The 13380-nt window shown below is 49.3% G+C and overlaps 1 protein-coding gene across 7 annotated transcripts in view; it reads left to right on the top strand.

The window, feature by feature from the left end:
- The window catches only part of DISP3 (dispatched RND transporter family member 3), a 142380-nt gene that overhangs the window by 102047 nt on the left and 26953 nt on the right, over window positions 1-13380 (top strand). Inside the window, exon 2 of one of the 7 annotated variants that reach the window (XM_080564548.1) lies at window positions 10622-10998. The exons of the other annotated variants lie outside the window; for them this stretch is intronic. The gene's annotated coding sequence lies outside the window, so the exon portion shown is untranslated. The remainder of the gene's footprint in view (window positions 1-10621; window positions 10999-13380) is intronic. 7 annotated transcript variants of the gene reach the window in all.

Here is a 13380-nt window from a genome sequence, read left to right as displayed (position 1 = left end):
AAGACAAGCCTCCAGTTAAGTGGGCTGAGGAGCTGTGTACTGGAAGAGAAGTACTGTTGCAATTCAAATGACGGAATAAACACACAGAGTCTGTGCCCACGAAGCTATGCATGCATACACATCAAGGCCGCTGCCCAAAAAGCTTGGGGGTTTTTTAGAACAATTTTCCCTTGAAAATTTGGGCGAGCTTTTGAAACTAGTTTTCTATTCTCACCAGTAAAACTTTGCTCAGGGGACCCCTCTCCCTCTCCAACAACCTTATGAAGTGTTGATAAAGATATTATCCACAGCATCAGCTCCCTTTGATTGCTCTCTTCAGCTGTGTGTCTAGATGGAAACCTAGCAACACAATAACTGTATTGAAGGGAGACGTTTCAATAGCTACACTTCTTTTATCATGTTGGATGCATCTTCAGAGGTTAGAATCATCAAGTCAGTCTCTTTACCCCTTTGGAGCCTTGTAGTTTGATGGGGCCCTGAGCCTGAAATAAAACAGACACGAGCTAGTGAAAAAGACAACCAAAATGGAAAGGAAATGCTTAATGTGATAAAAAGATCCATCCCCCTTTTCTTCCTGCTGCCCCTTTGAAAAACTGCTGTATTCTCATGTGGAAAATACTCTGCTAGGAGGGGAGAATGCCCGTTTAATAGGAAGTGATTCAAGGGGAAACTTGCCATCAGTGTTTGTGACCGTTTCGCCCTTACACGCGTGGGGAAAAGCTCAAGGACAGCTGGCCCAGAGCAGTGTGTAGCAGCACGGTGTGGGAGAACCAGCCTGGCACTGGGGAAGGAGCATCAGCATCGTTCCAGCCGCCCACTGGGGTGAAGTTTATGACTCAGTTTCTGCAAAGTACAGGGCCAAATTCATCCTTGGGTTAAATAAATAAGTAAACTAAAGGCTAGCCTATCTAGATTTACCTCACTGGCAGTATTCTGATGGTCTTATCTCTGCTGACAAGTGCCCTTGTTATGCCTTCTGTCTGTACAGCAGTGGAGTAAGGCTCTGTTATAGGCAGAGTGACAATATCTGACTGTTCCCCTGTGTGTTCTGGGGGACACGGAAATGAGGGTCTTCAAACTGGTGACATCTGTTAGTTTTCAGGTGTTTGGGGAGAATGCCTTTGCCAGGTGCCAAAAGTTCTCAAAATACCCCATGTTTCCATGGCTTCTCCTCCCCAGATCTTGTGCTTTTTAAGCAGTAATGAATTAAACATCACAAATACCTTTGTCAGACCGAAAGAAAAAGTGATTCTGCTACAAGATAACTTCGAACACTTCTGTATCTGTCATTCCTGAACTGTCAGCGAGAAGTGTTTTTAACATGCTGTATTGTGCAGGAGTTTGTGGGGGCAGCAGGGATATGCGGGTACGTGTATGTAACTGTAGAGCTTGGGAGCGTGGTAGGATGTGTGCATTTTGTATGGCACTGCAGGAGGATACGAGTACAGTGTTACCATTTTGAATCCCAAAAAAACCACGGCACATCTGAAATCCTCTTGTGATGCCAGTGCTCTGAGATAAGTGCTGCTTATACAAGACTTGCCTGTTGGGTACGAGTACTTAGTAAGTAAGCTTGACTGAAACTGGAGAGGGATCAGAGTTCATACCATGGCAGCATATGGAAAATCTGGATAAGCTGTGATTTTTATTTCTGAAGTTTGAGCAGGTCCTGCTGTGAGTCCCAGGGCCTCTGGGTGATGTTGCCGTGATCTCCGTGCATACCAACATGCAGTAAATCCTGGCAAGGCTCTCTTTAGCACGGAGCGTTTAGCATTCAGTTGGTTTAATCCTCTAATCTTATCAAGCACTAACATAAATGAGGGCTGAACAGATTAATTCATTTGAAAAAATCAGCCCCCATTTTATTCCTCCATGTCGTGGACAAATTTCTCTTTTCACTTACCTGATTGGCTTTTCTTTTTTTTTTTTTAGCCATTGTTTGTGAAAAGTATCCAACTATAGATTTAGGCTCAGTGGTGAAAGGTACTCGGTAATTGGCTCTCCTGCGACGTGACTTTATCTGCTGTCTGTTTCTGTAGCCTCGGGGGATTTCAGGATCCAGCCAGCGACATGGTCTGGGAGCCTTGGTGCTGGGAGGTGCAAGGCTGGCACAGGAGGGAGCTGCTGGGGTGCGTGGGCACGTGTTATATCCTCAGTGATCAGCAGGCCACTTGCTCTTAGGGCCTTTGGTGCCAGTGAAGAGTGGGATGTGTCCTTTGCCTTCCTCCTTCCACTCACCTCCCCGTTCCCCGTGCACCGAGGTGTGTGCGAGCTGCCATCCGGCTCCGTGGATGTGTGGCCAGGGGCAGCGTAATGTGTTTCCAGGCCTTGTGATGAAGCTGAACGATGAAATATTAGTTTCTAGCGCTCCCTTACGTCTCCCCTGTGATACCACAGAACAGGCTATCTCTTTAAATGATTGATTTCACACAGATTTACTCGAGTTCATTCATCCCGATGCAGCTTTACCAGGGTGGATGTTCTCTGAGGTCTAGCCTCACTGCTGGCTTTTGTACGGGCTGGATCCTGCCTCCTTTTCTGTTGCAGAGGAGGACCGGATTTTGTGAATAGCTGTGCTGCATTCAGTGGGATTGTTTAACGACTACGGTGCTGTGGTGCCTGTGACTCAGACTAATACAAGTCAATGTAAAGGACAGATTAAGCACAGTGTGGGTATGGATTGCAGTGTCTGGCCCTTAATGAATAATTCAGGAGTGTGGAGACAGTGTAAGAGTTAAGTGCTTCGTCCAGCTGTAGGTGCAGTCAGCAAGAGGGTTTCCACTGACCCCAGTCCACAATATATTTCAGCTCGTGGTAAACTGTGAGTTTAAGTTGTCCTACTGATGGCAGTGAGCATCGAGTGCCAGCTGTAACACCTGCCTGGATTAGCACCCGGTAGAACAGCATTTCTGACCCTGCTGCCGATCACGCTGTCATTAGCTGTCCTCTGCAGCACCAGGAGAGAACTTTTGAGATCTCGGCGCTGCTTCTGAGTCATACTCTTCTAGTGTTGAAAAACAGGAAAGATTAATAACTGGAGTGCCGCACCATTAACGGGTGGAAATACAGATTAAAAAAAAAAAAAAAAAGTTAGGCAAAGCAAGTTGCGAAGGTGTAATGTTTGTCGCTGTGGGTTGGGGATGATGCCCTCCTTTTGCACGAACCAGGCACTTGGATTTCACCAGGCCTGGCTGCACTTCACACCGCAGGGTCCACTTGTGCCTGTCCTGCCAGGGGCTGAGTGCAGGCTGCCTTCCTGAGGGCCCCCGCTGCCTCAGAGGGGTTTGCTTTGCCCCTCTCATAAGCCACGCTGATGTTTTTTGATGTAGCATCACTGATTTTTTTTTTCTTCCCTTAGAGAGTCAGAGCATCTCCTCTTTCCCGCTGTAACTCTGGCAGCCTGAACCCCCCGGGCAGGCTGTGTTCTCGTTCTCAGCCGCAGCCCCTGGCAGTGCAGCAGGTCCGTGGGGACACAACCCCCTGCAGGCAGGGCACCCGGACGGGGGCTGCCTCCCGTGCTGCGAGCAGGGCTCGCAGATGGCTGCAGCCTTGAGCACCCGGCCCTTTTTCCTGTTTTGAGCTCTCTCTGTTTGCTGGGAGAAGAGATTTGGGGAGCAAGGCTGGGATACTTTCCCCGCCATCTGCCTTAAGGCAGCAGGCTTGCGAGTTGGCACAGTCGGTTCCCGATCTTTGCCAAGCTCTGTTAATAGAGGAGGACTCCTCCGGAATAGAAGGCACGTTGCAGAAATAGTGCAGGAGGGGGAGAGGCCAGTGTGGTTGGAGGGGGGTGAAAGACATCCTGACAGACGTCTGGTTTTTAAACTGCTGCTTCTCCTGTCTGTCCGCTGCTTTATGTGGGAGAGTCAGAGGTGAGAGTCGTTTATTTTCTGCCTGGACCTCAGGGTGCGGATGTCATTGCTGCTGGGCCTGGCTCGGTGCTGTGAGCTCACTCCCTGTGTGAACGCAGTCATGTCAGTGAAGTCACTTTGCATTTGTTACTGGGGGCACGAGCCCAGGATCTACCTGCTCAGATGACTGCATGGATGAGCTGCGGTAGGTTCCAGGGCATCCCGTCAGCTGCTGCCACATGTTTTATTCCACGCTTACTTTGCACAGCAGGAATTTCTTTGACTTGAACACAGAGTAAACAGAGTGCTGGGAGATCTTGAGTTTTACTCTGAGCTCACTTGGCTGGCTGATGTTGGGCTAGCAAGTCAGAGTTTCTCATTATTCATCTATACATAGCAATATATTTTTAAAAATAGTAATAATACCATGCATTAAATTGTACTTTCAGTTCCAGGATTATTTGGCCCAATATGTTGTTTCTTTCAGTCTGTCTACAAAAATATATTCTAGCAGCCCTGGTTCCCGTGCTTCCCCATGTTCTTAAAAGATCTGTGTTTGCAGAGCAACAGCGAAGAAGGAGGTTCGTGTGTCAGCGTTGGACTCTGCTGAAGTCCTCCCTGCTGAGCATGGGAGGAGCTGGGGAATCTGGTAGTTATAGCAGGAGATTGGGAAGAATTGGGTCCTATTTTTGCTCTGCCACAGATCTTGTGACTTTGAGCAGATCTGGAAGGTCATGGCAGTAAACATGACTGGGTTTTGGATGCCTCAGTGTCTGGGTGCCCAGCTTGTGTCAGTGTTTGCTGGACTTGTAGGACCATTGCTGTTCCCCCAAAAGCAGCTAAACCCAGGAGCTATTTAACAATGTTAGTTGTAACTTGCCTGGTCTGTATTTAGCTTCTGTGAAAGTCAGCAAAACTTATGGCTGAATTCCAGCAGAGCTGCAGCTAGATTGTGGAACCTTGCTTAATTCATTTGTAAACTTGCATATAATCCGACCCATTTCCCTAGAGGAATGAGAGAATTGGATCTGATAGGTGTTTGCTAAGGCTTTATGCAGTCTCTGATAGAAGCCGGTATGATGCGCAAATGCAAAGTGCTCTTTGCTCCTAGGGGGATGTGCTATATGTTGACTTGTTTCTTGGCTCTGTTGTATACCCGGGAGCTGGGAATGAATTGCTTTTGAGTGCAGTATTAAGGTCTGTGGAGACAATTTAAAAACATATATAGAAATCCTAATCCTCTCTACTGCTTGGGGTACTGCTGAACATGCAACACGCTTGATTCCCTGAATCGAATCATTTGTCTTTTTGTTCCTCTTTTTAACAAGGCAAATGAATTCTCAAAGAAGATGGGGCTGCAAACTCAGATTTGAATTAGAGCCCAAGGGGCTTTTTAACTGTGTCTGAGAAAAGCCCGGAGCAGCCCTGCCTCCTGCCTGTAAATCAAACCTGGACACACACTCTGTCCTCACATTTCCTCTGCTGCCTCTCCTCCCAGCCCTGCACACCCTCCCACTTGCTTTCCAACTAACAGCTCGTGCCAAGTTTCATCTCCAAGCCGATTTTTATGGCTGAGCTGAAATGGAAAGGTGGTCAGGCCCACAAGAGCGTGAAAGTGACTCAATAAAACAGTGGGCTCCATTTAAACTGAGGGTTGTAAGTCCGGACAACATAGACAACAGCTTGTTTTGAAAGCTAAATCTATGTTGCTGGAAAGCTTGGGCTGCTTCTCGAACCATGCAGAACGCTGCTCTTCCCAGTGCAGCCTGCCAACAGTTGCAGTTTCCAAGCTCAAGGCCCAGGCACTGCAAAACGCAGTTTTGCAGGACCCACTGAGCATTTGTCAGTGCCTTGCACTCCACTGAGTGTCAAATCTACAGGCGTGCTTTCAAACGGAGTGCCTCAGAAACTGATGTATGTGCTTAGAGCCATTTTTTTCCACGTCAAAATTGAGTTTTTATTTCCCAGGCCACTCCTCCCCATCCTAACCCTTACGTCTTAGCTCTGATGGTTCCTGTGGGGCTCTTTGGGACAGGTTGCAACTGGGCAACTCACTTATGGTTCTTCGGTTCCTTTCTTTTTTCTGTGACTGATGTCAATATTCTTGTGCACAGAGCATGGTAGAAACATTGCAGCATCATAGGGAGCTATAAAACACTGTCCTGTGACAACTAGGAACAAGACCCATCAGCAAGAAAATGTTTCATCCCCTGTGGCACTGCTTAAACTGAAAATAAGGAGCTTCATTCCTGTAAATCTGCTACATGGAACCAATTCCTTGGTGAGAGTTGCCCTGCAGTGACTGCGGAGTTCGTAGCATAGGTTTCTGTGTAAGTGGCACAGTATTGACCCTATTTAAATTCCAGTAAGAGGAAGCTATGCTGTAAGTAGCAGAGATAGATTAAGTTAAGACTGTGATGACATTTCCTTTACAGACCTCTCGCTATTTCTTGTATTTCTCCGGTAGCATGCAGTGATGTGTTGTGGGGGAGATCATCCCTTCTGGATCCAAATCTTGGCACACACGAGGCCAATCATCGTGCATATGCACCACCTGCCTACATTCCCATCGAGTCAGCTATGCTGCACACCCCGGTGCGTTTGCATTTCCATGCCTCTGACTCATCTGGGAGACGACTGCAGAAAGTTTGCTCCCATACTCAGCCAGCTGGGCCAGAGGCAGTTTCCAAAGGGCCAGAGGCCGTTCCACTTCAGCACGGGGCAGCGGAGCTGAGTCCCTCCGGAAAGCATTTTCCAAGTGCCTGGGCAAGAACAGACCGTGGTTGTTTGTGGAGGGGGATCCCGGGAGGCTTCGGGACAAAGCATGTTGTGAAAGGATGGAAGATCGGGTGTCTCCGGCTGCGGGATACGAGAGCCATTCTGAAGCAGGTGATGTGATTTGCCCCAGGAAAGCTAGAAAAGCCAATTGCCGAGACACAAATCCTTCCTGCATTTTTGTCTCGGTGTTTTAACTGCAGGACTTGCTCCTGCAATTAGCACAAGTAACATCTCAGCTTGTGAACGTCTGGCTGAGAAGTGAGGGAGGCAGTAAGGAACTGGGAACCATTGCCTGAAATGCTCTGATCGTTTGCCAGATGGCAATCCCTTGGTAGCCTTTGGGCTGGATGATTGCCCTTCACAAGTTCCTGAGCTCCTGCTGCCTGCACGGCTGATATTCTCTGAATTTCTGATGGCACAAAGGGACAAGGGTGGTGTCTGCCTCGTTCTGACCGCCTGTGCTAGGCTTAATCACACTCCTCGGGGTCTGTGCTGGGAGGGAGGAGAAGGGGGGAGAGAGAAGGGACACTGCTGCTGCCAGCTCTGTCCTGGTGGCCTGTATCTGTGTCCTGTACACACAGCTTCGCTGGGAGCTGCTGGCAGCAGTATTTCCCTCCATTGCTCAGGGACTAACAGGAACCAGCTCTTTGTTGTGGCTGCTGTCTGCATTAGGAAGCATCCTGGACTCTTCCTAAGATTAATGTGTCATTAAAGCCTGTTTGCTTATTCCGAGAGCCTGCCCCCTCCTCTGCTAACGGTCTGCAGGACTGTGCTCACTGAGCTGTGGTAACATTTAATGTGAGTTTCTGCATGGTCGCTGCAGCTGGCAGCACGCTGTAAGTCCTTGTACTGGCAGGGGACCTGCTGACGTGCTGCTCAGGCACGGAGGCATCTTGTCTCGTCTCTGCAGCCTCCTCTTCCCCGCAGGAAGTTTTCCCCCTGCCCTGAAAAACCTCGTGCTCACCCAGGTCCTGCTCTGGAGCCGTCAGCTGTGGCACCTGCGACTTTTACAGTCTTCGGGTTTTACATTTCTGCTTCCAGAATCCTGGGAAGATGAAAAAGCAGTGCTAATTAATCTCGTTTCAGAAGCACCAGGTTTCAATGGGAGGAGAGCAGTTGGCTGCATACATTTCAGGGAAATGGAAGTGGGGAAAGTAGGAAAGATGTATACCTGTTGAGATCCAACTTTCACTACCTACCAGCAACTTTGTGAGTCCCTCCAGTAATTTCTCCGTGGGTGACAGTAGAGCATGGTTTGCAGTTCCTCCCCTTCAGCTGTAGTGACTGCCAGGGGGAATTGTCCCCAAAACCCAGGCCCTTGCATTCTCAGAAGAAAGAGGCCATGTCTGTACCACAGATAAGCTCAGCGTGGTGCATGGAGCTGGGAAGGTACAGGAATGACCTAAGTATGTCTTCTGCTCCCTGTTTTTTATGGAGGAGACTACAGCAAGACTCATCCATCTTTCATGCCGCCATGTGGAAAGCCCTGCTGAAGAACTAAGTCTGACTGAAATGCCGTGTTGCTGTGTTCCCACCACAGATGGCAGCCCTTACAGCCTTCCTGTTGTGAATTTGGCATTTGCTGATGTCAGTAAATGATAGCAGCAAAAAGGCAAGACCTTTAGATCCATCAGAGTGAAGCAAGGAGGCATCTGGCATGAGGCACTCTGACCCATATGGCTGGGACATGTGCAGATGGGACTTTTTGCCTGCACCTCCTTTTCCCAAAAGGCCAGAGCACGGTGAGCAGAGCTGGCTGAGGACACTTCAGGTAGAGGGGAGTGCTCCTCACAACACGCTCTTTTAACCTTAATTGTACTTTTTATGTTGGAGTGGCAAGAAGCGAATATGAAATAACTGCATGGTTGGCATGAAGGGCTGGCAGCATAGCCTGGTGTTCCCGAGGCTACTTTTCATCGTGCTGTTCACACAAGCATGAATGGGGAGAAGGAAATCACCCCTCTTCTCAGGAAAGAACTAGCATCTTATGGGGAGACTGGCGAGGGGCCTTTAGGAGCGTTCTGCTTAGTCCCAGCGGCACAGCGCGCACAGGCGTGCTATTGCTGAGGAGCTGCAGATGGAGCAGAGCGCACAGCCAGCCCTTGTCTTCAGGCTTCCTCCTGCTGCAAGGAGCAGCTGTGGGGAGCAGGGGCAGAGCCGGGATCACGCAGCTGAGCACAGAGTGGTGTCAGTGCCCACAGGGATGTAAAGCGGGGAGCCTGAGCACGGGGTGGGATAATAACTGAATGGCAGGGGCTGACAGCAGGACAGTGGTGGGAAGCTGGAGTTTATCTGTAAAAGAGCAGCACGCAAGCTTTGGGGGTGGCAGCTTATTCCAGGGGCTTGGGAACTCATGAAGTCTCTCTGGTGTGAGATTCCTTCCTGGAGCGAGCGGTGCTCTTTAGGATACCAGTACAAGGCCCTGGTTTGTGGCAGCCGTCTGTATGTAATGATCTGTGAAGGCTTTGTTATGAACACAGGTGCTCAGTGGCAGACAGTGGAGCATGGAAACGCACACACCTTTAACAGGCTTGTTATCCTGGGCCCCTGGCAGGTGGGACCCAGGGTGCTTCTGAAGCCTGCGTCAGGCCGCCCGGAGGCACACAGCGCGTCCAGAAGCCAGCCCTTCACTTAGCAACAGCAAGCGGCTGGGGCTCAGACAAAACCTAAGTAAGATCTGCAGTGGGTAGGGAAGTCCTTTCTGAATCATATCAGAGTCTCGGCTTGCTTGGTGCCAGTGTGCGGAAACCTGTAAGTGCCACATGCCTGAGTGACAGCGGGGCCTTATCATTAGCACAGGCAAGTAACTCGAGTGGAAAACGCGGCACCAGGCTGCAAGGCATGTTTCGTGAGACGGTAAGCAAGAAGCTGTCTTCCAACACCCACGGTCATTAGTTACTATAATCAGGAGCAAATTATTTTATCAGGAAATGAATTTTCTTCAGCATCGACATGCATGTTAGCCACGTTCTTGTCTAGGTTTACCTCTGCAGCAGCCCTGCGATGGCAGGACCCCAATACACGTGGTTTGATGCAGATAAACCCCGGTGACCTTTTTCCTTAAAAAGCACCAGTGTGCCAGCACTTTGGAGGAAGTATTTTGGGGCAATTTTTTAAGTTTTTCTGGAGTTCTTTGAAAACTGTTCTGCATACTGCTTCTTCCTGGAGTCATTTAGGAAGCAGCATCTAGGGCAGACCTCACAGGTGGTGCCTGCTGGAGCCCTGGTGAGGCTGCCTTGATTTCCCAAACCAGTGCCATAAGGTGTCCTCTAGCTCCAGGGCTGTGGGACCACCAGTTTTCCTCATTAAACCATTCAGGAAAAGTGTGGTGTTAAAGCAGGATACTCAGGTGGCAGAGCTAGTTCTCATTTGCAGCATCTTACTCCCGACGAAGCACAGTGGAGCTACTGATTGCTGAAAGCAACAAAGCCTTTGCTTGCGCTGTGCACCCCGGCGTGGATTCCGGCCCCAGTGCTACCCAGCTCTTCTCTCCACTTAGGCTGTTCTGCGTGCAGGTAGTGACTTCTCACACAGCAAACAGCTTGTAAACCTCTCTGCTTTTTCCCCAGATGTTGATCTTGCAGTCTCTTTCTCCAGCCTGTTCCTTGCCCATGTGGCTGGGTTGGAGGTAAAGAGAGCTGAGGGAGCTGACGGTCCTTGCTATCTCTGTCACCGGTAGGCCTTTCGGAGCTATCCCAGGTACTGGCAGGCACGCCGGTGGTTCACAGTTTGCGTGAAATTAGCTCTCATTGCAGAGGTTGGCTGTCTTTTTCCAGCACAGAGGTTATGTTGCACAGCAATGGGTATGCCTGATGCTACAGCTCAAATGATGCTTGCAGAACAAAGTGGAATTTGCAGCTTGTCGCACACGGCCCCCATCTGTGCCGTTTTGTGCACTCTAAGAAATTAGGTATTTTGCTTGCCTCAAACGAGGCACCAAAATAAGTGTCTGGTTTTTTTTTCCTTCTGATCTCCTGAACACCTGCATCTGTCAGATGGGTACTGCACCGCCCCCTCCTCAGAGATGCTCGGGGAAGATTCAGCTCAGCCCTGTGTGTTCAGCCCTCAGACGCTGTCGTGACAGGCGGCGTTGAAAAGCTCATGAGGAAATTAATAATTCTGCCTCTGAGCGCCAGGCTTGAGCAACGTGCAGGAAATGAGGCATGAGACCACACGCTGAACAATGAGGAGAGAACAAGGTAGCGAATAGCTGCTGGGTTGAGGAAGCATCATCCATCGCATCCACTGGCAGAGGTCAGAGTCCCTGTCTTTGGATACTGGGCTTGGAAGAAAAACTGCACTGCAAAGCATTTACAGAAGGAGGGCAAATTAAGGATGCTGTGTCAGCCCTGAATTTGGCATTTCCTGACTGGTGAGTGCTTGACTTTGCAGCTAATCTTTCCACGCTGTTTTTGGCATGTAATTATGAGTAGACCTAATCAGTGCTTGTCAGACACCTGGAATAGAAGGCAGGTGCAGGCAGGAGATCCTCGGTGTCAGGGGCTGAGAGTGCTCCAGCCAGCCTTTGTGCCTCTGAAAGCAGGTCAACAGATCTGACCGGCTCCTTCCTCTTCCAGCTGCTCCTCTTAGCCAGCCTGAAAGTGCCTGCGAGGGGAAAGAGGGGCAGGACAATCGGCAGCCTGAAAGAGGACACCTCAGGAGCGAGTGTGCATGAATGTACTTGATTTCTTGCATAAAGCTGGGGAGCTCAGGCAGTCCTCCAGCCTCTGTACAGCCCTGTCTATTGTCTTGGCTCCTATGGGAATGTGAAATTGCAGAGGATAGAGCTTTAATATACATACATCTTTAAAAACAAAAATGTTGAACCTTTTTTTTGTTCCCCCAGCAAACACATTTACATCGTTGGAATGCGATTCCAACAGCACTGTGCTGCTGGAGCGTCTTATGTCGCTCTGATCTGCAAAGTGCCTGGGGTCTGGCAGTGGTTTGGTGTGTCTTTCCAAAGGAGCAAGTGGGAAGGGAAATGCCGAGAGCCCACAAAGAAACTAGATTAAAGCCTAGTTGCTGCATTGTGCTGTACAGCTGGAAAAGATTTGTTTGGTTAATAACAGAGGAGCCAGCCCAGCCAGCAGTTTAAACCAGTACCTTTAAGCAGTATGTGCATCTCTGGGCTTGTATCCTGCTGAAATGGGTTCTGAGCCGTGTCCTCAGGCAAAGGGCAATGGCTGAATTAAGTCAGTGTTTTCGGAAGGGTTTCAGGACATTCAGGGTCAGGTGCCCAGACTGAGGTGTCCTGAGCCTGCCCAGCTTCTCCAGGAGTGCAACGCCTTTGAAAGTCAGACCTCCAATTAGGGGCCCAGAATTGTACCTAATACCTCCTACCGCTTCATTTTTCCCACTCCTGAGAGGCAGCGAGACTTGTCTGCGTTGGCAGAGGGCAACACCTGGCTAACTGTGCGCTCAGCTAGAGCTGTGTTGATAAAGAGAAAGCAGGGACCGGAGACAGCCCTTCTTTGTTGTTTCTGAAAATGGTACTTCTGGACTAGTGGTAGTGATTCAAGTGCAGAGGAGAGGAAAACTCAGGGTCCTGAGCCTCAGTGTTGCTGTGGAGCACTGCTGTAGAGTGGATAACGTTAATGATGCCCTCCAGCCACGTTACATGGCCAGGGCCATGTGCAGCACTCTTCAGCACGACAGGGCCTGGGAGCACTTTGTCCATCCCCACTACCAAATGTACATCATTACAGAGGTGGGGCTTTTTACAGGAGCTGGATGCTCTTGGGATAATTTTGCAAGCACAAAGCCCATTTCTCTCCCTCTTAGAGGAGCTTTATACAGCTCATACAGGGGCCAAAAGCTGCCTTTGGTAGAAACTCCAAGAGTTTTCAGGAACAGAAAGAGGATCACAAAACTGCTAGCTCTGCTCTGAAAGCTTTGCCCATGGGAGAAACAAATGTGAAGTTTAATTCTTTTGTCGATAGGAATCTCCCATATTACAGAAATTGTCTTTCCTCCCCGTCCAGCCTTGTGCTTTCTTTCCTTTTTTCTCTCTAGCTTGCTGATGCACAAGGCTTCCTTTCTTTTCTTGTAAGAAGGAACAACTGAGTAATTGAAATGGAACACTAGTGAGGATTTTTTTTTTTTAATCTGAAAGTTGGCATTAATTAGTCAGGTCGGGTGTAATTAGCTTCCTCATCTGTCACTGCCTCTCCCCAGCTTGTCAATGACTATTTCCTATCCTGGAATTCAGCAAAGAGAGAGCTGTTTGGTGGGAGCTGCATGGCTGTTTTGCCTGGTTGGGGTGCAAGTGAGTGACAATAAAAAAATCCTCAGGGCTGTTGGGGTCTGAGCTGGATCCCACTTTCTGCAGTCAGGATCAAAACTTGTTAATCATAAGGTCTCCCAGGTTTGGCTCTGTCCCTTCACTTTTGCTGTGTGCTAGGCTCAAAGGAGTTATAATTATTCCTACCCCCAGTCACATCTCCGCAGTGCTGCTGTGGCCTTGAAGAGGCAAAACAAGTCGTCAGCTGGGTGCTGGCATTATTAGCCCCTCCATAGAGCTGTGTGTGTTTGTGCCAATGAACGATGTGAGCCTCTTCATGGCTGCGTGTCTCTTCACCGTGGTGGCTTTTCGGAACTCACATCTTCAGATCAGGCTTTGTAGGCGTCCTGGGAGGATGCTAAAACTGCCCAGAAGGCTAAATGGGAAAGGAGGAGGGATTTTAATGTACTGTACTACAGACTCCTCCTTCCCTTTCCCTCTTGAATCCCCCTCCTACCCTCCCTTTCCAGC

The sequence above is a fragment of the Anser brachyrhynchus genome (genome assembly GCF_964034855.1).
Source record: "Anser brachyrhynchus genome assembly, chromosome: 21".
Classification (NCBI taxonomy): Eukaryota; Metazoa; Chordata; class Aves; order Anseriformes; family Anatidae; genus Anser; species Anser brachyrhynchus.
The sequence above is the reverse complement of the archived record's forward strand: the minus strand, read 5'-3'. Positions and strand labels throughout refer to the sequence as shown.